Here is a 25460-nt window from a genome sequence, read left to right as displayed (position 1 = left end):
GACAGTATGGCCTTATCTTGCTGTGGCAATACCTCACAGCTGTACAGATTCACACAGGTTACCCAAAGGCAGGAGTCATAAGTCAGGGCATTACCCCTACACGGTGTGGTTTACGAGCAGATTTGTAGCCACCCATTCTTGTGTTTGCAGCCAGGGATAGTATGTGCACACGGCTGTGTTTCAGACTTCACACATTCCATGCTGCTCATGCTCCCACCCACCCCTATTATCCTATCCTCTTCCATACATTATGCAAACATTCTCTGTTACTTTCCCTATAGTTATCACATCATCACAGCAGTATGTTGGTGTTGGTCCACAGTTCATGCAGTAGGACATGGTGGACATGTTACTGTGGTTTGTCCATATGGCCTTGCATATGGGTTCTGTGGACTGAGTTATGTGGTTATTTGGGAGTCCATGACATAACATACATTGGCAGTACAGGTAAGACACAGGCCTTTGGCAGAGGACTGTAGGCCATTTGGTAGTGATACAGGATAGCTGTAGCAAGCCATTGCATTCTGTCAGTCCTACAGTCCCAGACTGCAATACAGTATATTCCCCTGGGGTGACAGGGTAGGTGTGCTAGGTGTTCATGCCAATACTTTCTGTCAGTATTAATTCAGTGATGTGGATGCTGGCAGGTGCTGCTTACATCTAGGGACTCACCTGCATGGGACACCTGCTCTTTATGCTGCATTCTTTCACTATTGCCACACACAGGTGGGGGTCATATTGTAATCATTCCCAACAGCAGGGATAAGACCGGAGAGATACCTGTGGGTGGTGGTTGGGTGAGCTGGGTGCATGTGTGCTATGGACACTACTTGCATCTGACTCACATATATACATGGGGCATTCCACTTATGGTGGCTTGTGCAGGGACATCAGCTGTTTCTCAATACATCATTCCTATGACCTTTATGGTCTGCCAGTGTTTCGCCAGATGGCATTGGTATTACCTACTCCAAGCCCAAATAATGTGCTGCAAACTTGTATGTACAATTCCAAGGGTGTGTCCATTTGACAGTTACACATTATACATTGTCTGTCTGGGGTACTTCCCCCTGTGTACTGCTTGTATATCTGGCCTGACAGTCATGCCGTGTCCTTCTTTCAGATGGTCACACATATTACTTCCAAACATTTACAATGGTTTACTGCTAGAATGTGTTATACTGGGAATCGTGTTTGGCACTGTAGTTTTGAGGACTTGGTCCTGTCATTGGCAGTACTGGGCAATGGCCACCAGGAAAAACCTCACCATGCATACATACTGACCACTCTCACACAATATACAACACACACCAACCTAACACACGCAGACCTGCATATTGTACACATGCTACAATCTATCCTGCTATCTTGGCCCGTTCAGGTAATCTGTGATCCACTGGCATTTTACCTACACATACATGTTACTACATTTCTACATAGGATTGGGGAGGCACACCTAACTGTTACTACATTTCTACATAGGATTGGGGAGGCACATCTGACTGTTACTGCATGTCTACATCGGATTGGGGGGTCATACCAGACTGTTACTACATTTCTACATAGGATTGGGGGGTGCACCTGTGTGTTACTACGTGTCTATATAGTAATGTGGGGCACACCTGACTGCTACTACATTTCTACATAGGATTGGGGGGCATACCTGACTGTTACTACATTTCTACATAGGATTGGGGGGCACACCTGACTGTTACTACATGTCTACATAGGATTAGGGGGCACACCTGACTGTTACTACATTTCTACATAGGATTGGGGGGGCACACCTGACTGTTACTACATGTATACATCGGATTGGGGGGCATACCAGACTGTTACTACATTTCTACATAGGATTTGGGGGCACACCTGTGTGTTACTACGTGTCTACATCAGATTGGGGGGCACACCAGACTGTTACTACATTTCTACATAGGATTGGGGGGCATACCTGACACTTGTATACATTTACTATGACTGCACTGGTATGTCAGATACTCCATTTCATTCAGTATTCTAACCTATCATGCTGACTAGAGGCATATCAGTGTACTACAGGTATTAGGTTTGATTGACCTACATATCAGTTTCTGACTTCTTACCCTTCAGGACTAACATCCCACTGCCAGACCTGTTGTAGTCTGTCTGTGTTGGCCTGGGGGGGGGGGTTACCCATAGCCATCATTCAGAAGCCTTAGCACAGCCTTTGTTTGTGTTTGTCTACACCTGTCCTGCTGGCTGAGACTGTTGTTGGGTATGTGAGCCTCCCTGACTGGTATGTGTGTGTCATATGGACACACATGTGGCCCAGAACATTTCCTGCAGTGGGTTTTGTCACCATGTGTAGTACTGGCCACTGTGTTGACACCAGTATTTGTTAGAGATCTCATGCTGCCACTATAGGTGTCTACTATCTTCTGGCTTCCCATTCAGCCAACAAATTCCCTTGCATGCTCACATCCATACCATAGATACAAGTAACAACACATACTACTCCATTCGGCAATTGGTAGGAAGAGTGACTTACCTTGTGGCTGTGCCAGTATTGAGGATGGTGCTGGAGGGCTGCCTATATCAGATGCACATAGTACACTCCCTATACATGTTTGAGCACAAGTAGTGGCACGTTTGGAATTCCTTTTATTGCATGTGTGAGTCAAAGAGAGGTGTAATTCCCTGGGTCCCTCCTGAGTCAGTATATGTGCTATGCGTTGCCTCTTTGCCAAGGCTGGGGCATACTGGCCATGCCTCCTTCTGCCTACTGGGGCATGCTCAGGTTGTTCCTCCTCTGAGTCACTCTGTGCCTGTGCAATGGTGGGGGGCTTTGAGGCCCTGTCCCATGCTGCTCCTGCTGTAGCTGTTTCCACAGGATCATATTGAGTAGCATGGCACATACAATGACAATTTGAATACATGTAACTGGTGAGTACTGCAAGGCTCCACTGGATGCGTCCAGGCACCGGAACTGTGACTTGTGCATCCCAAACACACACTCTATCATAATTTTGGTCTGTGCATGTGCTTAATTATGGAGCTCTTGTTTGGTGTGTGTGTGCATTTCTGATGGGTGTCATCAGCCACGGCTCCAGTGTGTAACCAGCATCCTCCACTAGGTGACTGTTAGGGATGTCCCCATTGGCAAATCTCTGGTACAGCTGCATCATATGCCAGATGTGGGGGTAGTGATAGCTTCCAGGGCAGCCAGCACACACATTCATTATAATGCCCTGGGCATCGAACACAACCTGGCAGTTGATGGAGGGGAAGGTTGATGTAGACCCTACCCTGCTCACCAGGTGGTGCTTTGATGCGTATGTGCGTGCAGTGTATAGCACCCACTACCTCAGGGTATTCTGCTATTTGGTGGAAGAGACGCATATTGCTGAACAATGCTTCACGGGTGTTGGGGAAATATACTTGCTCACCGGCATGTGCTGACATGGGATCCAGGAACTGGTGGATTACCCTGGATGCTGATGTCTGTGAGATCCCCATGATATCCCCAGTTGGCCTTTGGAAGGTACCTGTGGCTAGTATTCTTAGGCCTACACATAGCTTGGTATTCACTGGAATGGGTTCCCCTCTGTTGGTTCTATGTGGCAGACGTGGCCGGCACATCTCAACAATTTGCTGTAGGAGGTCTTTGTCCACCCTATAACACTCCACTTTCTTCAGCTCATGTAGCCCCCTGGTAGGATGCCCTGGGTCTGTACACTCTTCTCCTCATTGTGGGTTGATCGACAGCAGTCTCATCCTCACCACCCTCAGCCACTTCCACATTTTGATGTATGATAGCTACTGCAGCCCCTATCATTTTGTTGTTTTTGTTTGTTAAAAAATTCCCCGCTTATATACACCGCTGGTGTAGTGTATGTGGGAAAAACCAGAGGGAAAGGTGTTTTCATAGTTTATAGTAGTGTTTTGGGATGGGCTGGGCTGCTGCCTGTGTAATTGGCTGGTTCTGATACATTTCACCTGCCAGCTATGCTAGTTCTCCTTGATTAACTTCCTACTGCTGTTTTCACTTCCCATTGCCTTCCTATATTATATATAAAATGAAAATGTATATGTAGCTAAACATTTATATGCCTTGTATTTATAGATTTTGTTAATTTATATTAAAATTGTTTGATTGAATTATTGGATCTTGTTAATGGCTGTTTGCTTTAATATAAATTGTGACGCTCGTGCCCTGGCCCTGCAATCAATGAGCCTCAATCCTCACCACTAACACTAGAGAGGGCATCTCATATATGAGGAAAGGATAACAAATACACACAGTAAAGTGCAATTTCCCTTAAGAGCACACAGAGATCACATTCAGTCTGGGGCTTGTCACTCCCTTGCTCTCCAGGTCCCCAATAAGACTCCCCACTGGCACAGCTATAGGGTCCAGATCTCAGTTTAGTGAGCAAGCTAAAACCTCTAGCACCCTCTCTGTCCAACCAGTGCTTTGTGTCCCTGCCCAAGTAGCTGACACACACACGCACACACACACACACACACACACACACACACACACACACACACACACACACACACACACACACACACACACACACACACATGCACTTTGAGAAGGGATTATACAACCACACAGACACTCCTGGGGAAGTCTGGCACAGTTTCTCCAGCTGTGCCCCTTTCTCCCAGACTATATGGTAGTTCCACTTGCCATCACCCACTAATACTTATCAGCTACTCAAAGGCCCTTAAAAGGGTGCCAAATTATTACTGTACAATATTATTATCCAATTGGTAAGTGTGACTAAACAATCAAGGCTTATTTAGAGTGACTTGGACAGTAAACTCTATAAATATGCAATGTACTCTAGAGCTTAAATTATCTCTGCACAAAACAGCCACAGTTACAAGGTTTTAAAATATTTAATAATAAATAATAAAAACACAAGATAATACTTCTTACTACACTGCTAGTCAAGAGTTCAGAGATCACAGAGAAATACTTAAAATAACACAGTAGTAAAGTTCTGACATCACAGAAAGACACTTAGTGTAATCTTTCTAGTTCCTAGCTATTTCTAAAAGAAAACACAAGTCTAAGATAACTTACATATGAGCAAGACAGTGCTGTGAGTTGGATGGTCAAGACAAAAATGCGTAATGCCTTCTGATTCTCTGTTTAAATTGCTATTTTTGGTTTTGATCCCCAGTACATCATTTCCCACTTTCCTGGGGTTCCCAGGCTGATGGATACTACATTCTTGTTATCTTGCACCTGCAGGAAACTACATCAATAACAGACATTCCACATGTAAACTCTAGTAATTATTCCTTAAGTTAAAATAATAGGCTGGATGCTTCACTACAGATTCATCGACTCCAAATTCTAACTTCAAAGGGACAGGCATGAAATAGTGTCAACTTCAAAGGACAGACAAGAAATGCTTGACTTAGCTTTCTTTACAGCAGAGGGCAATGTTGGTACATTGTTTTAAGTTTAACATTTCACAGCATATTCTTTCATTTAAGAAAACAAGCCTGCATTTCAACATTTCACAATATTTTCTTACAATTAAGAAAACAAGTCTGTAGTTCAACATTCATATTTACAAATGATAGAATTATCTGCACAATTCTATCTGGCTAGGCTGGCAGCCTTCACATAAATATCAGCTGAAATTGTTTCACTTTGATCCTTGAAGGCAAACCGCTGAGGTGCCAGATCAGTGTTGCTGAATAAAGTAAGGTGCTGGTGCTAATTTTTGTATTTTTCATTACAAGTAGAAAAACTTTAAAATGGTACTGTTATTTGGAATATAGGCAAAGAAACATGTTCAGGTATATGTATACTATGCCAAGAAAATATAAAATATACATATTACAATAGTAGAAATTGGCTGAATAACAGTAGTAGATATATATAAGATGAAAAATATGTTTATAGACGAATAGCTTTATATGCATATGTGACAAAAAAAGCAAGATAAACAATGCTTAAAAGTATACCTAATCATATCTCTGTTAACATGGATATAATAATGACAGGTAACTTTAATTTTATTTTGAGAAATAAAAAGAATACTTGTGATGTTAAAATGGTTACTGAAATTACGAAAATTGGAAAATTAAAAATATGAGAAAATAAACACTGGACTTACAAAATAAATTAAATTAAGACAGAAGGTGATCAGTTTTTGATATTAGAAGGCCTAAAATATTGCACAAAAAGGAATTAAATACAATGGGTTCACAGATCATGTGGTGATTTGTATAAGAATTCCTGAAAATGAGGAATATATTGAAATGAAAAAATGCATAAAAAAAGTAAATGAAAAAAAGAGTTAGATTCAGGAGAAAGAAACAAAATTACAGAATTATGGCAACAACATATCAGTATGACAGATTTTTACAAAAACTGGAATATATGGTGGATTCAATTTAAAATGAAATACAAAAAAAAAATTAGAATGTATAGATAAGAAAAGGAGAACAGAAAAAAATGGAATACAAAAAAATTAAGTTAAAAAATATTTAAAGACTTGATAGAGAAGAAAAAAATCATATGAAAAAGAAAAAAATAACTATATAGAAGAAACCATGATAAGGTTAATAAATTGTTATATAAGCAAAATTATTCCGAAAAAAAGAAGTAGTACCATACTTATGTAAGATAGTAAAAGAAGGAAAGATAAGATAATTAAAAAAATAAAGAAGGGAAACAAGTTAAATAACAAGGAGAAATATATGAAACAATTAAAGAATATTCATGAGATTTATATAGTAAAAAGATGTTAACATATAGGACATTTCTAACAGTGAAATTAAATAAGGAAGATAATGAATATTTACAGAGACAAATAAATATGAATGCGATCTTGAAGGATATTAATATTAATTCAGCTACAGGTTTGGATGGGATTTAATAGAGTATATATATATATATATATATATATGTATATATATAGATATATATATATATATATATATATATGTATGACTGGCAAAATGGCATTTATAGAAGTAATGAATGAGTGGCTAGAAAGAGGAATAAGTATAAAGAAATTTGCACAGGTGTGATAAAATCTATATTAAAGAAAGGAGATAAAGACATAAAAAAGTTGAAGACCAATTTCTCTGAATAGCACAGATTATAAAATTTCATTGAGAATAGCAACTAAAATACTACAATGTAAAATAGAAAGATTATATGATCAGAATTTGTTTGGGAGAAAAAGAAAGGGGAGTCAAGTCCTATTCTGGATAAAATTGATGACATTATTAATAAGAAAGTGGAAACATAAATCATGATAGGTGATGTCAGTAGGGCATATGATAATATTTAGTATAAAGCATCATGGAGAATTTTACAAGCATACAACATAAGTGAAAAATATTACAAGTAATTAAATCAAATAGTTGGATTGGTGAAGATTTGAAAATAGAGTGTGGTATAAACAAGGATGCCCCACAAGCAGTATGATCTTTACTATAATCATGAACATAGTAGTAAGGGAAATTAATAAAATGTCAAGTAAGGGAGGATATCAAATGATGGAGGAGATACAGTTACCAATAATGTATACTTACACTGATGATATTATAGTAATTGCAAAAAATAAAGTCTAGATGGAAAAAAATATGAAAAATTCAGTACACAGATGAAGGAATTTGGTTTAAGCATAAATAAAGAGAAAAGCAAAGGATTTGGATATGAAGGTATTATAGGAGGTGTGGAAAATTATGAAAAGAGTGTAGATATTTTAGGAATAGTATTTGAAGGACAGAATACAGGCATGAACAATGGGATAAAGTTATTAAAGGAACCAAAGACACAATCACATTCTGGAAGACATATAAATTTTCATACAAAAAGAAAATGCATTTAATAAACACCATAATAATAGGCAAAATAAGTTATAGTGCAAATATTTCTATGATGCCAATGAAATATGAAAAAGAAATTATGCAGACTTTTTTTTCATTTATTTGGGGGTTCAAGATTGAACCTGGTTAAGATGGGAATTTTGTATATGAAAAACGAACAAGGGGCACTGGGGCTGATAAATCCAATTGCCCATGCAGGCTCTTTAAGTATGTATAAAGTACTATAAAGAATAATGAAAAATAATAAATATTTTACGGAAGCAATGTATTGCAAATCTAAAGAAATTTGGGAAGAAATGGTAATAAAAAAAGAAGTAAAAGTGTTATTAATGAAGAAATGAAAAAAATTACAGTAAAACTGTGTTGTGGTAATTGAAAGGAACTTGATAAAAAGGAATAGAAAATAATGGTATGTTAACATTATGATATTATTTTATTTGGTGGATCCATGGAAAGAGTTAGAGCTAGATAAGAAGAAAGCAATAATGATGAGATACAGAAATTATGAAAGAATTACAGAAAACAATGATTTTTTTGTGGAGGTTGTCCATAGGAAAATTACTAGTGAGAGCAAATATGCCATACAAGAGAAATCACGATAGAATATGTAATGTAAAGAATCGGAAACTACAGAACATGTTTTTCTTTAATGTAAGATAATTCAAAAACTGTGGAAATAAGTTTGTAAACATGATTTGATTAAAAGTTATTTAAATTTTGAAATGTTAAACATGGACATGCTAGAGTATGGGTTTCATGAGACAAGATCCCAGAATGAAGCTAATAAAATGAGCAGAACCATATTCCATGTAACATGGACTATATGGAATGAAAGACTTACTGAAATAAGATATAACAGAAAATGGACATTGTCAAAAAATACTGGAAAAAATATGGTTTTGATTGTTGGTGAAAGAGGGGGATACTTCAAATGGGAATAGCAAAACAATGAACAGTGTTAAAATATGTAAATATTGTAAATATGTAGAAATATGAATTGTATATATGTATTCAAATAAAAAAACAACCACTCTTTTTCTATTGTGGCAGGCCATAGAGTAGCTGCAAAAGTGGCAGGAGTGGATGGAGAGGGAGGAAGACTTAGAGGGATGTGAAGTGGAAAACAAAAGCAGCACAGAATGTATAGGCAATGAAAAGGGTGCTATAGAGAATGAAACTGCATGCAATACCAGTGCTTTTGATATCAGTGGTACGTCTGGTGCAAATGGCCTGGGATAGGATATGCCACACTTTAAAATTGTCAAAATTAATGAAGAGAGTGTAGAAATGTAAACATTGGTGGCCAAAATGATAGATGAGGTGGAGCCTGATGAGAAGAATGTAATATTGTGGGATGATATAATCCAAAAGTATTTTCTAGACAAGGTAGATTATTGTAGAGAAGGTTAAATGTAAATTGAAGAAAGAAGAAGAGCAATGAAGAAAGGATCAGTCAAATGAACAAAACATATGCTGCAGTGGTGTCTGAGCAAATGGAAGTAAGAAATATGATTATAGGTATGACTTTAACAAGCAGGCATTTGGTAGTATGCATTGAATGAAAACAAGATGTCCCTATACACATATACTATGTATGGGACAATATTGTGTTCATTTTAGGGATAAAGACTGAGGATGTTAGGGTTTTAGACATATTTGGGAAATCAAATTTGAAGACTATGTAAAAGATGAAAACTTTCTGATTGCATTTAATGCTAAAAAGACAATGAACCATGGAGTAGAGCTGTAGTAAAAGGGACAAATGCTTTGTTAAAAAGTAAAGTTAAAATACAAGTTAGGACATCTGATGTAATTGAAGATGAATTTAATTTTTTTCAAAGGCAAATCTAAAGAAATAATTGAAGTATAAAAGGCTTTAGATGAGAGAAGGTTGTGGAATAGGGGATGGGAATTTGTTTATTTAAATAAAAAAATGGATCACATGTGCATTTGCCATATGTGTTTAATGAAAATCTAATCAGTGTGAGAAAGTAGGCCATATTGCTAATAATTGTAAGAATTTAAGCAAAAATTTATTTGGAAACAATGAGCATTTTTGGTTTATTTGTAAAAAAATAACTGAGAAACACGTGGAAATAACACAGGAAGAAGTGCAAAATTATGAAAAATGTTGGGAAGAAAGAAATTTGAGAAAAGAAAAGTTATATGGTGGAGGTAAAACATCAGATTGAATCTTTAATTCAAGAAGATGACGTGTTGGAAGAAAACAACAGTAAAGTAAGAATCCATTAGGAAAAAGTGTCAAAAAAGACAAATTTACTAGTTAAATGTGCAAAAAAAGGAAAACACTAATATAAATGTTATATCCTTGAATGTTAATAGTTTAATAAAAAAGAAGGCTATTGATTTTGGATTTGTGTCAAAACAAAAAAAATATGGTGTAATATGCTGACAGGATGTCAGTTTGTTGGTTTAGAAAATGACAAGACAAGTTGGAATTTTAAGGTGGAGGGTAAAATTGAGTTATAGGAGGATGTTTGTTCTGGTGTTACAATTTTATTTACAAAAAGAGCTATTAAAGCAGTAGATGTAATGATATGTCCAGGAAGGGTGATTATATGTGACATTGTATATAGACTTATACTCCAGGAAATAAGATATTATTAAATATAGTTATTTTTAGAGATTTAAACTGTAATCTAAGAAAGATATTTGATAAAAATAGGAGAGATGTTAAGGCAGGTAGATAATTGATAACATATGGACAATTAGTTTGGGGCAAAAAGAAGAGCATATGTACAGAAGAGGTCATTTAAACACTGAAATAGATAATTCTGTACATCGTGACAGTTTGAAAGAAAGAAATGTAAGAACAAAAGGAATGCATTTCAGATCATTTATGTAGAGAATCTGAAATAAATAGAGAAAGACATACAGAAAACAGAAAAAGAATACAATTTTTAAAGGGAAAAGTTCAGGAGACAGAGTTATATAAAGTCATAGAAAAGCTATGAAAAAATGATAACACAATGATTGATTTTTATGAAAATCTAGAAAAATGTTGGGTGCTTTATAAAATAAAATATAAAAAATATACACAGAAGTTGAGAAATATTATTTTAAAGAAAAATACATTTTACTATATAGAGAAAAATTATGAGAATAATTTGAAACAGGGAGAAAAGGAAAGGACGAAAAGAGAAAATTAATTCTATAAGGAGAATGTAAAGAATCAGTAGTTAGTAGAAAATTAAAGGTTTCTATTGCATGGTAAATTGAAGATGTTTCACATTTTTTGGAAAAAATGTGAAGAGAGTGAATGGAAAAATTGAGTGTCTGATTGGAGAAGATGGGTGTGAAAAGATAAATATGGAAGAAATTATGTGGGAATTTGAAAAAAAAAATGTTTTAACATGACTTATGAAATGGTAGATATGAAACAGAATTGTGGTGTGTAAGACAAATTACAAAGGCAAGTTGGAAAAGTTGGATCACATGTTGAAAGAAATTTAAAAAAATATAGTATGCCTAGTCCACATGGAATAACTTATCAATTTTATTTAAAAATTAATATATATATAAAGAAAATGTTTTTAATGGTTTTCAATTTTTGGTTAAGTAATGGTATCCAAGATAAAAGTATATCTGAAGGAATAGTAAAATTGATATATTAAAGATTAAAATAAACTGATAAAAACTATTCCTATAACTTTAAATAATGTGGATTATAAAATATTGGTGAGTATAATTCAGGTTAGATTGAGTAAGTTAATTAATACATTAATGGTGGATGGCATATATGGAATTTAAAAAAGAAATGGTAAAGATTTATTCATTTTAGTTAAAGAAGTCAAACGTATATTAAAAGACAAAGTGATGCTAAAATGGTTGTATGTGATATAAAGACGTTTTATGACAGAATCTTTCCTAAAATATTTGAAATATTAAACAAATATGACTTACATAATAACCTAATACATTTAATTAAGTCTATATATAGAATTTTATGGAACAGTATCTTGACTATTGGTTGGTGTAGTCAAGAAATACAGATTAAAGGAAGGGTAAACCAGGGTTGTTCATTAAGTAGTATTTTGTTTACTTTAATAATGAAAGCTATAGTAACTAAGACAGACAGGTTTATTATAAAAGATTGCATATATATTTTGTACAAAATATTATAATTCTAATATGGTCAATTTATGTAGATGATATGTTTACAACTGCAAAGAAAATAGGATGGATTAAGGAAGTAGTGTGGAATATAGATATCTACATTAAGAATCTTCTTCTTCTTTCAGCTGCTCCTGTTAGGGGTCACCACAGCAGAGCAACTATTTCCATTTCTTCCTGTCCTCTGCATCTTGCTCTGTCACACCAACCACCTGCATGTCCTCTCTCACCACATCCATAAACCTTATCTTAGGCCTTCCTCTTTTCCTGTTACCTGGCAGCTTCATCCTTAGCATCTTTTTCCCGATATACTCTGAATCCCTCTTCAGAACATGTCCAAACCAACGTAATCTTGCTCTGGCTTTGTCTTCAAACTTATCAACCTGGGCTGAACCTCTAATATACTTTTTCCTAATCCTGCCCATCCTCGTCACACCCAGTGCAAATTTTAACATCTTCAACTCTGCCACATCAAGCTCTGACTCCTGCCTTTTTGTCAATGCCACTGTCTCCAACCCATATAACATAGCTGGTCTCACTACCCTCTTGCAGACCTTCCCTTTCACTATTACTGGTACTCGTCTGTCAAAAAGCAGTCCTGACACTCATCTCCACCCACTGCATCCTGCCTGCACTCTGTTCTTCACCACTCTTCCACACTCCCCATTACTCTGAACTGTTGATCCCAAGTACTTAAACTCATCCACCTTCGCCACCTATACTCCCTGCATCCTCAGCATTCCTCTACCCTCCCTCTCATTCACACACATGTATTCTGTCTTAGTCCTGCTGACCTTCATTCCTCTTCTCTCTAGAGCATATTTCCACCTCTCCAGGGTCTCCTCCACATGTTTCCTACTCTCACTATAGATCACAATGTCATCTGCAAACATCATAGTCCATAAGGACTCCTGTCTGATCTCGTCTATCAACCTGTCCATCACCATTGCAAATAAGAAAGGGCTCAGAGCTGATCCTTAATGTAATCCCACCTCCACCTTAAACGCATCTGTCACACCCACCGCAGACCTCACCACTGTCACACTACCCTTCTACATATCCTGTACCACTCTTACATACTTCTCTGACACTCTCGACCTCCTCATACAATACCACAACTCCTCTCTACGCACCCTGTCATATGCTTTCTCTAAATCCACAAAGACACAATGCAACTCCTTCTGACCTTCTCTGCACTTCTCCATCAATACTCTCAGAGCAAACATTGCATCTGTAGTGCTCTTTCCTGGCATGAAACCATACTGCTGATCACTAATCATCACCTCCCTTCTTAACCTAGCTTCCACTACTCTTTCCCATAACTTCATGCTGTAACTGATCAATTTAATCCCTCAGTAGTTACTACAGCTCTGCACATCACCCTTATTCTTAAAAATCGGTACCAAAACACATTTTCTCCATTCCTCAGGCATCCTCTCATTTTCCAAGATTTCATTAAACAATCTAGTTAAAAACTCCACTGCCATTTCACCTAAACACCTCCATGCTTCCACAGGTATGTCATCTGGACCAACATCCTTTCCATTCCTCATCTTCTTCATAGCTATCCTTACTTCCTCCTTGCTAATCCACTGCACTTCATGATTCACTATCCACACATCATCCAACCTTCTCTCCATCACATTCTCTTCATTTATCAACTCTTCAAAGTACTCTTTCCATCTGCTCAACACATTCTCCTTGCTTGTGAGCACATTTCCCTCATTATCCTTTATGACCCTTACCTGCTGCACATCTTTACTAGCTCGGCCCTCTGTCTAGCCAGTCGGTACAGGTCCTTTTCTCCCTCCTTAGTGTCCAACCTTTTATACAACTCTTCATACACCTTATCCTACATTAAGAATACAAAATTAAATATAAAGAAAAAAGTACAGGTTTTGAGGATACTAGTAGAAATGTGGGTGCTTACATTTTTGTAAACAAATTAAATTCTTAGGTATAACATTTGGGAAAGAAGAAAGAAGTAAAGATATGTGGTTTGAGAGTCTAACTATTATAAATACATTTTTGATTTAGCCTTTAAAAAGAAATTTTATTTAATGAACATATGTATCAGGTAAAATAGGTTATGTTTGGGGTATATATGTTTTTTTTGGGTTGATTTAGAGAAAGGATTGTTGTAATTGTTTTATTTTATACAGAGTTGTAGTTAAATCTTGTTAGAAGAGGAACATTGTATTATAGAGAAGAAGGGGGCATTGGTTTAAAGTATCATTGTAGTGTATTTAGCTTATTTAAATTTCTATTGGATTATGAAGAAAGCTAAACGTAAAAATATTTTGTTGATAAAGTTTTATAGGAAAGATGGAGATACGTAAAAAAGAGATTCTGATTGAGATGAGAAGGAATATTTTTATTTAATTTAAAGATGGCATTTAAAATGGAATATAATTAAAATAGGAAAGAGTGGTTAGGAAAAGTAATGCAAAAGTAATATTATGTTAATGTTTGGAAAGATGAAGGGGGGGATTCAGTAATCCTCCGTGTAGGATGAACAAAGTCCTACTTGGAGACTGCCGTCTAAGAGTTAGACGTCAGCGTGTCATGCATATGCATGAGGGTGCACTGACACAACACCCAGGCTAACACGGAGTGTGTAGGAGTGCAGGGGGCATGTCAGACTGCCGAGCAGTCCTAATATCCATGCCCCTGCAAATGCCTAACTCTGCAAATGTCAGCAGATATGAGTGATATTTCCAGTATTGCCTTGACAAGAAAATAGTTCCTAGGGGGCTGCGTGTGTTTAACATGCCCAAATAATACACACCGTCGAGAAGAAAAACCTTTATAAGACACACAAAGCTTTCAGGTTACACACCCTTTCTCAATGCTTAATACAGGTTAAATCACAAGCAATGATTTAAATAAGAGCCCAACACAATCACATGACCTGCAGCCCAAAAGTCATATGATCAAAAATTAAAGAACACATCATTAAAAAACATTAAAAAACATTAAAAAACACACTGAAAAGTTTTTTACAACATATATAAAACAATTATTTAGAAAAAATACATATATATATCTATAGATATTTAAAAAGATATATATATATATATATATATATAATCTAAGCAAATAATGCAAACTTCACTATGTACTGCAACCAGTATAGCCTACTTATATACATACATATATCATATAAAGTAACACATTCATGTTTACTTCATTTCAACTTGGTGTGTTGTATCCTATCAATATTGGCTTTATGGAGACAGCGGAGTTTAAACCAGGATGGCAATCAGCTGACAACCTAATGATCCATTCATATTCTCTAATTTCTAAATAATTTCCTACATCACCACCCCTACTAGATGCATATACTCTATCTGTTACCCTGAATTTAAATGTATGATGTACTCCATGTGCATGAATATGTTTATATAGAGCATTGCTCTCACATGCCCTTCTTATCTCTGATTTATGTTCTATTATACGCTCTTTAAGCTTTCTGCTTGTTTTTCCTACATAAAATGCCCAGCCAGGGAGCTCATTATCCAGAACTGCTTGCTCAGTGGCAGCAACTTAATCTGGAGGGAAGCGGCAAATATTTACAATTGCTTATAGACTTTTTTCAACCGGAAGAGGCCCTACTCATTGAGACTATAAAGTTAAAACAACAATTTATATTTGATAATTTTGCAGCCGCTACAGTAACGTCTTTGTTTGAGAGTCTTCTGGAGGGTGTAGCGGCATTTGAGTGAAAACTTTTACATCAAAAGAAAAATCAAATCATAAGAGATACAAATGATTTTAAGATGGGCCATGTCTTTATGTGGCCCAGGCGTGGACAAAACATGACTGCAGACCAAGGACTGGGTCCCTCTAGGGACCGTGTTGAAGGAAATATGGACAATGTACAATGGACCCTTATTACTGATAGTAGAATTGTTAATAAGAATAACAAAAGGGATGAGCATTCTAATATGTGTAACATGAGTATCATACAAGTTAATGGAAGTAATAGAGAAGGACAGGATGATATAGAAATAATAGAGGGTACTTTATTAAGTCATGCAATACATGTGAATAATGAGAGTTCTGTAATAGTACAAGAACAAGATGTAAACACATCCTCAGTTTCAGAGGATGGGAACCTGTATCCAGAACTTAGGGTTATAAAACCTCAACTTTTACCTACAGTACAAACATCACAGTTAGTGGTAAGACCAAAAATGTGTAATAGTAATAAGTCTGTAAAGGGTAATGGAAGTACAGGTGGAAGTATTCCTTTTCCCCTTCCTGTACGCATAGAGAAAGGAATGAGAAGGACACGCTCTATGAGTCATGGCCGCCAGAAAAGGAAACACTCAGGAGAGTTTGTAGCCCATCAGACCCTCAAAAAGATGTGGGGGAAAGGAGCCAGTCATTAGTGTTTAATATTTCCTCTTATATACTCTCTCCAGATGAAGAGAGTCTGCTAAGTAAAGGGTTGAATTTCATTCCCAAGTGTTGTAATGATTTAACAGACACAGTTATGGATCTTAAAGTTTTCTGTAGAAATGTCATGCTTAGATTATTGTATGGTAACCATGGTAATGAGATTATAAGTGTGCAGACTTACAATGCTCAAAGATTTAGAAGTCTTAGCCATTTCATCCCACAGAATCATCCATTATTGGACGCCTATTTTAAGCTTACTGAAGAGGAACTTTTTAGATATTATGAACATATGATGGCTCATAAGAGAGTTAATAAAGGGGATAATTTGAGTTATAAGGAAAGAAGGTGTTTGAAGGATCTACAGTCTAATGATTCTATTATAATTAGACCAGCCGATAAGGGCGGTCGAATAGTGGTCATGGACACTCTGGCATATATTAGGTCTATGGAGAATCTTTTGTTTGATACATTTTATAAAATCATTACTAGAGAAGAAACACATGACATTATACAATATGTTACTAATACCTTATTAGACATATATAAAGGAAATATTATAACTAAGGATCTTATGGAATATTTGGTAGTGAAGAATCCCCTCATACCCACAATACATGAGCTCCCAAAGATTCATAAAAATATTATTGAGCCACCCATGAGACCAATAGTGGCTGGAGGGGGTTGGGTAACTGAACATCTGTCAGTATATGTAGAGAAACATCTGAGACCCATATTAAATTGGAATAAATATGTACTCAAAGATTCCAAACAGTTTCTAGTGGAACTCTATGATTGTTTGAAAGGAATTAATAATGTATAAGAGCTCATCATAGTTACAATGGACATACAATCATTATTTACTATTATTCTGAATCAGATAGGTATACAATATATATTAGATTATTTGAAGGAGCATAGTGAGTATCCTTTAGTACAAATAGAATTAGTTACCCATTTTTTAGAACTTATTCTGGAGAATAATTTATTCATATTCAATGATACAATATTCATCCAACAGGACGGGGTGGCTATGGGGACCCTGTGTGCCAAAAGTTATGCCAACATGTTTTTGGCACACTGGGAAGAGAACACTCTATTCTGCTTGGCAGAATTTAATGATCATGTGGCATTTTATCAACGTTTTGTCGATGATCTTTTTATTCTATGGAATGGTAGTTGCCAGCAATTAGAAAGTCTTTTTTGTAAGATGAACAATTTAACTGAATACTTAAAATTTACCATGGAGAGTTCCTACTCAAGAATAGATTTCTTAGATTTATATATAGAGAAGCTATCTGATGGGTTAATCAATACAGGGGTTTATCATAAGCCTTGTTATCGTAATGCCCTGTTGATGAGATCTAGTATGCACCCTACATATGTGTTTAAGAACATTATTAAGGGCCAGGGTATGAGGGCCTCGAGATTAAACCCCTCACAGGCTGTTTTTTCAGAGGAACTGAATAATCTGAAAGAAAAAATTTTTGAATAGAGGTTACAAGGAACATAAAATAAGTGAGCATTTGAGTGATGTTCCTATACTACGTAAAGACACAGCAGCACCTTATTTTGGTCCTGCTGTATCTGGTAGACAAATGAAAACCTCTACTGTGCATCCTTTGGTTAAAGTTCCAACATTTTACACCTCTGACAGCAGAGAAATCAGGGGCATTGTTTGTAAGAACTGGTCAATTTTACAAGTAGATGATGATATTAAAAGGATTGTTGGTGAGCAACCACGTTTCCTATACAGGAATAAGAAGAATCTCAAGAGAATGCTTTGTTATCCACATAACAGTAAGGAAGATCTGCATGAAGGATGTACTAAGCCATGTGGACAGTGTAATTTTTGTATGTATATAGACACTAATAGCCTGTTTTTTCATCCAGACTTACAGAGAGAATTCGTAATATCATCAACAGCTAATTGTATGACCCCCAATCTAGTTTATTTAGCTGTATGTCAGAGTTGTAGTTCATTTTACGTTGGTGAAACAAACAGGCCTTTCAGAGATAGGATACGTGAGCATGCCTATCATATTAGAAGAAATTCAGTACATAACGCTTTAGCTAAACATGTTATGCATTATAATGATAGTCATAGGTTCACATTCAGAGCCCTAGAAGTTATATCCCCCAGCATTCGTGAAGGAGATATTAGGAATCATACCGAATATAGGGAGAATAACTGGATTATTAAGTTAAGAGCGGATAGAGGCAAGGGCCTTAATGAAAGGGCATCTATTAAGCCTCTATTGACGAAACGTCAGAATATTAGGTAGAAATTAATATACTACCCTATAAGGAGTCCATTTGGTTCATATATGACAATTTTTAGTCACCCCAAATATGTTACATTGTTGTTTTTTATATATAAAATGTCTTATATTTATATGCATATATATTTTTTAACATGTTTTATATATATTCATTTCATTCTGAGTATATGTTTTATTTCTGAGTATATGGCTTTTATTTTTAAGTACATGGTTAAGAATGATTAATATTGATTTTTTATATTCTTACATACTACATATGTTTATATTTTCATTTTTAGGTTGCATAAGCTTTTTTCATAATATATAAATATTTTCTAGGTGTAGTTATAATTAGTTTCAAGTAGTTTGAAGTTAAACATATAGGATGTATCTTTAACTGGATTAATTGAGTGGGTTAAGTGATTGGTCTGAATAATTTGAATCGGTATATATATATATATATATATATATATATATATATATATATATATATATATATATACACACATATATATATAGTTGATTTTCAAATGTCTGTTAAATTGATCTGAAGAAGCTTCGTAAGCGAAAGCGCTTATCATTTGTGAATAAATACATATTTTAACTTGAGGAGACTACCTGTTTCACTCCATTCCTATTACAGTGTTTAAAAGTAATATTATGTTAATGTTTGGAAAGATGAAGGGGGGGATTCAGTAATCCTCCGTGTAGGACGAACGAAGTCCTACTTGGAGACAGCGGTCTAAGAGTTAGACATCAGCGCATCATGCATATGCATGACGGCGCACTGACACAACACCCAGGCTAACATGGAGTGTGTAGGAGTGCAGGGGGCGTGTCAGACTGCCGAGCAGTCCAAATATCCACACCCCTGCAAGTGCCTAACTCTGCAAATGTCAGCAGATATGAGCGAGTCCGCTCAAATGTGTATACCCCCAACACTACACTCGCCCACATTAAAAAGCCCTGTACAAATAAAATAAAATGTAAAACAAATTTTTTTTTATTATTCATCATATAGCTGCCCATATTTGTGGGTGAGTGCGTGGGTGTGCCCACTGCTTAACTACAGTTAGCAGTTTAGACATCGAAGAGAATAATAAACCACTTATACGCAAATTAAGCCAAATAGCAATAGTGTAGTGGTAGAGCCTTCGCACAAAGAGGAGGCATTCCCAGTTCGAGTCACACCACTCCCCTTTCCATTTTCTGTAGGAAATCTGTGCATAAAAATAATTCCTGACATTTACCTTTTAAATCACATTAAAATGCATCGAAATGGCCTATGTAGTAGTGAATGATATTTTATTTATTTTTATTTATTTTACATTTGTTGACCGGGCTAGTCCGACTGGATGCATGTCCATTTTCAGCGGAGGCCCAGGGAGAAAAGCTCTAAGGGTAAGCAGATACAGCATTACATAATACCAGCATTACATATTACAAACAGACTATTTACAGAGATTACATAAGTAAGCAAGTTAAACAAGTTCCACAGGTTACAGTTAATCCTGAGCACAAGTCAGGATTAAATTAAATTACACAGTCAACTGGTTAACAGATTTTTACACATTCTAGAGAGAGTTAGCCAGGCTTGATACATTGACATAGCCAGTTAAGTGACAAATGTTGTTTGGGTCTAATTTTAAATTGACCTAAGGTGGAAAGTAAAGTAATATCAGCTGGAAGAGAGTTCCAGGATCTTCTTACAGAGTTTGCAAAGAGAGAATCACCGGCTATGTTATTAATTTTGCTAGTCTGAATTAGTAGTTTGTTAGAGGATTGAAGCGGTCTAGGATTGTTATAGGGGGTGATAATATTTTTAAGTGCAGGAGTATTGTCCGGATTATAGAGGATTTTATAGGCCATAATCAATTGGTTATACTGGATTAGGCTGGGTAGTTCAAGCCAACCAAGCTGATTTAGATTGATGCAATGATGTGTCCTAAAAGGCTGCCCAGTGGCAAACCTGGCAATGTGGTTGTAGCAAATTGAGAGTTTGTTAAGGACAGTCTTGTTCAAATTCGGGAGTAGAGGGGATGCATACAGAAGGGTTGAAAGAAGGTGAGAGCGAGCTATGGCAATTTTAGCTGGAGGGTTAGGAAGGCTTTTATTCTGTAAAGTGACCCTAGTTTTTTATTGATGGTTTTGATAGTTTGGTTAACATGTAGGTCAAATTTGAGATTATTGTCTATGATGACACCTAATAGTTTTGTAGATGGGTCAGGGGAGATTATTGTGCCATCATTTGATTTTATGGTAAAGGTGAAAGCGGTAGACCTACGTGTTGGTGAAAATAACAGCATTTTAGTTTTTTGGGATTTAGGATCAGACAATGTTCAGAAAGCCAGTTTTCTATTGTATTAAAGGTGGTCTGGGTAGCTGACCATAACTCTACTGGAGATGTGGCTGAGCAAATCAGAGTAGAGTCATCAGCATATTGGATACAGCTGACTTTTGGGATGACAGTATAAAGGTCATTAATGAAGATGGAGAACAGCAAGGGCCCTAGTATAGAGCCTTGTGGTACTCAGAGGGTGTTAGGTAGAAGGTTAGAGAGTTTGTTCTGCCAGAGGACAGCCTGCTGTTGACCATTCAGGTAGGATTGAAACCATTGGAGGGCTCCAGTATCTAGACAGAATGTTTGCAGGGTGTAGATTAAAAGTTGGTGATCAACCATATCGAATGCCTTGGAAAGATCCAAAAAGAGGGCTGAGGATATATAATTATTGTTGCGATTATGGTTTATGGTGTTAGTAAAGGCTAGGAGGGCTGAAGTAGTGCTGTGATGAGGACAGAAGCCATGCTGAGTGTCTGCCATAAGGCGATTTTGGATTAGGTGGTGCATGAGTTGTCTATGAATACATTTTTTCATAATCTTTGCAAGTGGAGAGAGTATAGCTATTGGCCTATAATTGGAGAATTCAGTAGAGCTGCCACCTTTGTGAAGTGGGATTACATAGGATATTTTCCAGATGGTGGGAATTTTAGCTTCTACTATGGTTCGATTGATTAGTATTGAGAGAGGGTAAGCAATAGCATCAGCTGATTTTTGTAGGTACTCGGCAGGGAGTTGATCAGCAGAAAGTGTAGTGGGTTTTAATTTTTTGATCAAGGTACGGATAAGTAAAGTGACGACTGGTTGGAAGCTGAACGCAAGTACGTTTCTAGGGGTGCTACTTTCAGGACCAGGGGAGCTAGGAGGTAGTTGGCTAGCTAGGGCTTGAATTGTCTCAGTAAAGAATTGGTTGAAACTATCAGAAACATCTTCAGGGGTTTTATCAATAGTAGTAGCAGGGATTTGGGGTTGAAGTTTGTCCAGGATGTAGTAGATTATTTAAACCTGCCCAAAACTTCTGAGGGCTATTTTGATTTACTGCCTGTAAATTACAGTAGTATTGTTTTTTGTCTTGTAAAATTGATTTTTTGGTTTCGTTCCTGGATTGCCTGTATTTAATGTGATCTTGAGGGTCTTTAGAAGAACGCCATAAAGCCCATGCTTTGTTTCTAAGGGTAATTTTGAGTTTAGACTCTATAGAAATTCATGGTGCAGTTTTTGCCTTGGTTCTCTTTGAATGAACAGGTGCATGCAAATCAAGGATCTCAAGGAAATTGTTGTTAAAGTATGCTACTGCTTCCTCTAAGGGGAGGTGTTTTAGAATAGACCAATTACATGAGTTTAGTTCTTGTTGGAATTTGGCAGGGACAAAGTTTTTATTGTTTCTAACCTTTCTGAGTAAGGGTTGTTGGGAATTAATGGTTTTGTGCTTAATTACATATGTGAGAAGGTGATTGCTTAGGCCATTAAGGAGGGTACCAGAGGTGTACAGTTGGGGTGACTGTTTATGAGTACCCAGTCAAGTATACTTTCTTTTTGGTTGGGTTTACCTATCCTGGTAGGAGTGGATATGATTTGTGTAAATGCATGCAGGTTAATATGGGTGGTTGGGGATTCTAAGGAACAGGTGCCCCAGTCTATGTTAAAGTCTCCAAGTAGTAGGGTTTCTTGGGGGTAGTGACATGATAACCAGTGCAGGATATCTTCAAATGTAGATATATTGTTACCTGGGGGAATGTACATACAGATGATATTAATGCATTTATTTTTATTAAGTTGCAATTTGGTGGCAAGAATCTCAGAGTTATTAATCTGAGGAGGTTGTAGTACATCTATGGTGACATTCAACTCAGATTTATAGAGTACAGCTACCCCACCCCCCTTCCTCGAAGCACAATCCAGCCTGTGTATGTTGTACCCAGGTGGTAACACTTCATTGTCTTTAGTGTTAGGTTTTAACCAGGTTTCAGAAAAACAGAGAATCTCAGGGGAGTGGACATCCAGAAGTGCATGCAATTCATGTAGCTTGTTATTAATGCTTCTAATATTGAGATGATAGACTAGGAGAGAGTTTAAATATATATAAGAAAGTGAAACGGTCATGCATAATAATGAATGCATAAGTAACCTATCTTAAGCAATGTGAAGCACTGCTAAGCAATGTTTACCAGTATTAAGCACATTTAAGAATAATTGCCCATAGCTAAGCACTGCTTTAACTAGCGCAATAGCTTTGCGCGGAGCTGTGCATTGCACCAACCAGTGAAAACTAAACATGTTTGCGCAGAGGTGTGCACCGCACTAACTAGCGCAATGTTGGGCAACATCGGGCAATGTAGGGCAACGTAGAGCAATGTCGAGCAACGTTGGGCAAAGTTGAGCAAAGTCAGCTAAACCCAGCCACACCCCCAACTGGTCAGGCCAGTAGTAAAATAAAAACGCAATGACAGGTCTTGAACTCGGGATAGTGTGCACCATAATCACAGTACCAATCCACAAAGCCATGACAGCATTTGAAGTTCATGGACTGTCAACACTCATATACATATGAATCAAAGTTTACCCAGTGCTAAGCAGGTGTGCACTCAGTTGAGAACTTTCAAATCCAGCCAATCACAGATAAGTGTGGGAAATGAGGCATATTTAAGCACCATAGGACATAACTGGTTGCAGCTCCCATCTGCAAGCAGCAATGGCAGGTGTCGGAGAGGGCTCTCACTTCTGAGCGCAACAGTGGGGCATTGAGGAGTCATATCTGATGGTTTGGCTCCTCATCCATCGTCATGATGCTAGACTCCTGCAGGACCAGTTCCAGGGCATGGAATACAAAGTGGAGGCCTGGAACTGTCTCGCACATGAACTCACCAGTGCCACAGGTGTCCCTCGGACTGGTGAGCAGGTTAGACATCACCATGCAGACCTGAAGAGACGCAAGCAGGACCTACTGAACCAATGGATAAAGGAGGCCCATGGGATGCAAAATGCCTCACTACTGAGTAGGTAGCCACGGACTGATGTATGTAAAGATTGCTAGTGTAGTCGATAGTATGGATAGGTATATGTCTCAATATCACTTCATTTACTTCACAGCTGCAAGTGTCCATGCTGTGAATCAGCAAGCCTATGCAGATAGGCTGCTAAGGCTGCATCACCAGGCAGGTTAGTAATCTTTCTGCATGTACTGTTATATAAAATAAGTGAGAGAGCCTGGCTAAAAGTCCAAAACACCAGCACACGAAGTATATATCAAATACACAAATCCAAGCACTTTACCAGTTTCTTAATTTATTAGCTAAGCGATCTGGTACCTCGGCATTTCGCCTTCAAGGATCACAATAAATGCATAACTTAAGCAAGTATATATATATATATGTATTCAGCAGCAGCAATTAACACAAACAACCAAATCAATCAACTCAATTATACAATTAAATATTAAAGTAACTTTTTAGGTTACATCAAAATTCATTAATTATTCAAACACACTTACATACATTTAAACATATAAATATAAATCTAATATATATTTTGGTTTCATACTAAAAAAGAATGTTGCATCATTAAATACCCAATTCAAGGTTAAGTCCAAAAGGCTTCAAAGTCTTAAACTTTAATATCATTTTAGTCTCCAGTTCAAGTAATCTATAAGAATGATCCCCCCTCCCCCAATGGAGAATGGTTTACCAAGCACACAAAATGTTAAACTATTAGGGGAACCACCATGTTTTTCAAAGAAATGCTGGGCTACAGGATTAGCTTCATTGTTATTTCTAATGTCTTTTAAATGTTCTAAAATACGAATTCTAACCATTCTTTTGGTTTGCCCTATATACCAGACATCAGTACATGAACAACCAAGAATATAGACTACCCCTATCGATCTGCAGTTAGTGACATTTTGGGAAAAAGGGTTTCCCATTTATAACATTAACATTAGTAACCCTATTACATACGCTACAATGGCCACAAGAATATGTACCTAATGATAGACTATTATTTTCATTCCCTTTCATAAAATTATAATTTAACAATTCTTTTAAATTCTTACCCCTCCGATAAGAAAAAATAACATCTTTAGGAAAAAGATGACCAATGTTATCATCCTCACTAATTATGCACCAATATTTTTTCACTATTTTAACTAGTTCATCCGAAAACTGAGAAAATTTTGTAACATGAAATAACTTTTCCCCTTCATCACATTCCTTAGTGTTAGACATCCTAACTGTTAACTTTTTCTTACTACTCACAGAATTTAAATATCGACATGGGCCATCATAAGTATCCCCAAGTATCCTATTTTTACATCTGAACAAATGATCTTTATCATAACCCCTCTCACTGAGTCTCAGTTGGACATTATTTAATTCATTAACCCTCTCAACCTCATCACTAGTATGTTCAAATATTCTTTTAAATTCACCTGAGGGTAAGGAACGCAATAAATGTCCAGGATGCATGCTAGTAGCATGTAGGAA

The sequence above is a fragment of the Protopterus annectens genome, chromosome 6.part0 (genome assembly GCF_019279795.1).
Source record: "Protopterus annectens isolate FY-2018-M chromosome 6.part0, PAN1.0, whole genome shotgun sequence".
In the NCBI taxonomy this organism is placed as follows: Eukaryota; Metazoa; Chordata; order Ceratodontiformes; family Protopteridae; genus Protopterus; species Protopterus annectens.
The sequence above is the reverse complement of the archived record's forward strand: the minus strand, read 5'-3'. Positions refer to the sequence as shown.